The sequence below is a fragment of the Triticum aestivum genome, chromosome 3B (assembly GCF_018294505.1).
Source record: "Triticum aestivum cultivar Chinese Spring chromosome 3B, IWGSC CS RefSeq v2.1, whole genome shotgun sequence".
Lineage (NCBI taxonomy): Eukaryota > Viridiplantae > Streptophyta > Magnoliopsida > Poales > Poaceae > Triticum > Triticum aestivum.
The window spans coordinates 309,499,616-309,504,295 of NC_057801.1; positions in this window are offsets into that span (position 1 = coordinate 309,499,616).

Below are 4,680 nucleotides of genomic sequence, written 5' to 3' on the forward strand. Positions count from 1 at the left end.
GTTCAAGCGAGCTCGAACTCGACGCTACGGTGCACGTGGAGGCTCGGGGCTAGCTCCTACGAGGCCTACGCGGTGCGGTGAGTGTGTTGGGCATGGTGGTGAGGCCGTTGCATGGCCTGAGCCATGTCGGTGGCGAGCACAGGCGGCGGCGTGTGAGCCTGTGCTTGGTGCGATCGCTACAGTGTGTGGTAGCGAGAATGGAGAGGGGGAGGATAGGCAGAAGCTCACAACAGTCACGATGAGCTAAGCAGCGGGGTCGAGGACGATCTGGAGAGAGCGGGGCGGCATAGTGGATCTCTGGCAACGGCGAGGCAAGACGAAGTCGGTGCAGTGGCTCTGGGGTGTACAAGTGCTCGGGGCTCAATCTGCTTGACGGAGTAGACGATGGCGGAGCTTCTAGACACGGCGGGGCGATGAGGGGGCGATGGTGGCCACGACTATGACGGCGGCGTGGCTGCAGTGACGTCGGCCATGGCAGGGAGAGAGCGAAAGAGAGGCGCAGGGGGGCGAATGAGGTGTCAGGGAGGTCGGGGCGACGAGGAGGAGTTCATCCATGCGTGCAGCGGCTTGGCGGCAAGCAGGTGGAGGCGTGGGAAGCTCGGGCGTGTCGGCACTCACCTCCCTACCTTCCTGGCAGGAGGAAGCAGCTGACCGACATGGGCCAGCACAGTGCTGGGCCGCCAGGTGGGCTGCCAGGTGAGTTTTGGCCAGGTAACTCTCTTTTCTTTTATTTCTGTTTTCTATTTCTTTCTGTAACTTTGTGGCTTGAATAAAAATACAAAAACATTCCCAAAAATCATGAAACTGCTCAAGGCCACTATTTGGATTATTTCCAATAGTAAACATTTTAGTTATGATTATTTCGAAATTTAAAATATTATATAGCATTTAAATGCCAAAATGCAAATAGAATAAGATTTTTTGAAGTGCATTTCAGGTTCATAGAAAAATTATTTTAGTAACCCTAGTTGAGTTAGGTGGTGCTGGGTGTTTCTGCCATCCCCATTTCAACTTTTGTGGAAATTAAACATGTTGCAATCGCTCTAATGCATGCATTGACTAGAGTTGTGACATGCATGACCCTTTCCATTTCAAGGGAAAACCAATTCAAGCTCAATAGGTAGCAAGAATGATTTCTGGGGCGGTTGCCGGGGAGATTTACGCCAAGTGAAACCATACCAAGTACCCATCATAAACTCTTCTCCCTTGCATTACATTATTTGCCATTCCCCTCCTGTTTTTCTCTCCCCCACTTCTAAAACGATTTTCCAAAACCTTTGCCTTTTCTTCGCCCCTCTTCCGTTGGTCTCTTTTCACTTGCTTCTTGTGTGTTTTTTTGTTGGATTGATTACTTGTCACGATGGCTCAAGATAATACTAAATTGTGTGACTTTTCGAATACCAATATCAATGATTTTATTAGCACTCCGACTGCTCCTACTACCGATGCTGAATCTTGTGAAATTAATACCATTTTGTTGAATCTTGTTATGAAAGATCAATTTTCTGGCCTTCCTAGTGAAGATGACGCAACATATCTAAACAACTTCGTTGATTTGTGTGATATGCAAAAGAAGAAAGATGTGGATAATGATATTGTTAAATTCAAGCTATTTTTGTTTTCGCTTAGAGATCGTGCTAAAACATGATTCTCTTCTTTGCCTAAAATAGTATTAATTCATGGAGTAAGTGTAAAGATGCTTTTATCTCTAAGTATTTTCCTTCCACTAAGATCATCTCCCTTAGGAACGATATTATGAATTTTAAGCAACTTGATCATGAGCATGTTGCACAAGCATGGGAGATGATGAAATTAACGATATGTAATGGCCCTACACATGGTTTGAATTTGTGGATGATTATACAAAAAAATTATGCCTGATTGAATTTTGCTTCTAGAAATCTCTTAGATTCGGCCGCGGAGGCACTTTTATGTAAATCACTTTAGGAGAAGCTAGTAAGCTCCTAGATAGTATTATGGTTAATTATTCTCAATGGCACACCGAAAGATCCACTACTAAAAAAGTTCATGCGATAGAAGAGATTAATGTTTTGAGTGGAAAGATGGATGAACTTATGAAATTTTTTGCTAATAAAAGTGTTTCTTCAGATCATAATGATATGCCTTTGTCCACTTTGAATGAGAATAATAATGAATCTATGGATGTGAATTTTGTTGGTAGGAATAATTTCGGTAACAACGCGTAAAGAGGAAACTTTAATACTACGTCGTTCCCTAGTAATTCCTCTAATAATTATGGTAATTCCTACAACAATTCTTATGGAAATTTTAATAAGTTGCCCCCTGATTTTGAGAATAGTGTTAAATAATTTATGAGTTCGTAAAAGAATTTCAATGCTTTGATTGAAGAAAAATTTCTTAAGGTTGATGAGTTGGCTAGGAACGTCGATAGAATTTTTCTTGATGGTGATTCTTTGAAACTTAGATCTATTCCACCTAAGCATGATATCAACGAGTCTCTTAAAGCCATGAGAATTTCCATTGTTGAGTGCAAAGAAAGAACCACTAGGATGCATGCTAAAATGGATTGGTTTATAAAAGCGTGTTCTTCTAGTTTTCATGATAATAATGATGAAAATCTAAAAGTGATTGATGTGACTACTATTAAATCTTTGTTTTCCAATATGAATCTTGATAAATATGGGACTGGAGATGAGTCAACTTTAGTTAAAAGGCGTCCCAAGAATTTGGAGTTTTTAGAGCTAGATGCAAAAATTGATAAAAGTGGGATTGAAGAGGTCAAAACTCTAAGTAGCAATGAACCCACTATTTTGGATTTCAAGGAATTTAGTTCTGATAATTGTTCTTTAATAGATTGTATTTCCTTGTTGCAATCCGTGTTAAATTCTCCTGATGCTTATAATAAAAAAAGCTTTTACTAAACATATCGTTGATGCTTTGATGCAATCTTATGAAGAAAAGCTTGAACTAGAAGTTTCTATCCCTAGAAAACTTTATGATGAGTGGGAACCTACTATTAATATTAACATTAAAGATTATGAATGTTATGCTTTGTGTGATTTGGGTGCTAGTGTTTCCACGATTCCAAAAACTTTGTGTGATGTGCTAGGTTTCCGTGAATTTGATGATTGTTCTTTAAAATTGCATATTGCGGATTCCACCATTAAGAAACCTATGGGAAGGATTAATGATGTTCTCATTGTTGCAAATAAGAATTATGTTCCCGTAGATTTCATTGTTCTTGATATAGATTGCAATCCTACATGTCCTATTATTCTTGGTAGACCTTTCCTCAGAACGATTGGTGCAATTATTGATATGATAGAAGGAAACATTAGATTCCATTTTACGTTAAGGAAAGGAATGGAACACTTTACTAGGAATAAAATAAAATTACCTTATGAATCTATTATGAGAGCCACTTATGGGTTGCCTACCAAAGATGGCAATACCTAGATCTATTCGTGTTTTTATGCCTAGCTAGGGGCGTTAAACGATAGCGCTTGTTGGGAGGAAACCCAATTTTATTTTTTGTTCTTTGCTTTTTCCTCAGGTTTAGTAATAAATAATTCAACTAGCCTTTGTTTATATGTGGTTTTGTGTTTTAATTAGTGTTTGTGCCACGTAGAACCTTTGTGAAGACTTGGGTGAAGTCTTTGTGATCCTGCTGTAAAAAACATAAACTTTTGTGCCCACGAGAATATCTGTCATTTTATACAAGAGAGTGATTTTAGGTTGATTCCTTTTTAAGATGATTAACATACAAATTTCTCACGTCCACCAACTTATTTCATAATTTTTAGAGTTACATAAGAATTCTAAAGTTACAGATTGCTGCACACTGTTCTGTTTTTGACATATACTGTTTTTCATGTGTTGTTTGCTTATTTTGATGAATCTATGAGTAGTATCGGGAGGTACAAACCATAGAGAAGTTGGAATAAAGTATATTTAACACCAATATAGATAAAGAATGAGTTCATTACATTACCTTAAAGTGCTGGTTTATTTTATTATACTAACAGATCTCATGAGATTTTCTGTTGAAGTTTTGTGTTGTGAAGTTATCAAGTTTTTGGGTAAAGATTTGATGTATTTTGGAATAAGGAGTGTCAAGAGACTAAGATTGGGGATGCCCAAGGGACCCCAAGGTAAAATTGATGGACAACCAAAAGCCTAAGCTTGGGGATGCCCCGGAAGGCATCCCCTCTTTCGTTTTCGTCAATCGGTAACTTTACTTGAGGCTATATTTTTATTCACCACATGATATGTGTTTTGCTTGGAGTGTCTTGTATGATTTGAGTCTTTGCTTTTAGTTTACCACAATCATCCTTTCTTTACACACCTTTTGGGAGAGACACACATGAATCGGAATTTATTAGAATACTTTATGTGCTTCACTTATATCTTTTGAGCTAGACAATATTGCTCTAATGCTTCACTTATATCTTTTTAGAGCACGGCGGTGGTTTTATTTTATAGAAATTGTTGAGCTCTCATGCTTCACTTATATTATTTTGAGATTCTTTTAGAACAGCAGGGTAATTTGCTTTGGTTATAAAATTAGTCCTAATATAATGGGCATCCTAGATGGGTATAATAAAAACTTACATATAAAGTGCATTGAATACTATGAGAAGTTTGATTCTTTATGATTGTTTTGAGATACGAAGATAGTGATATTAGAGTCATTCTATT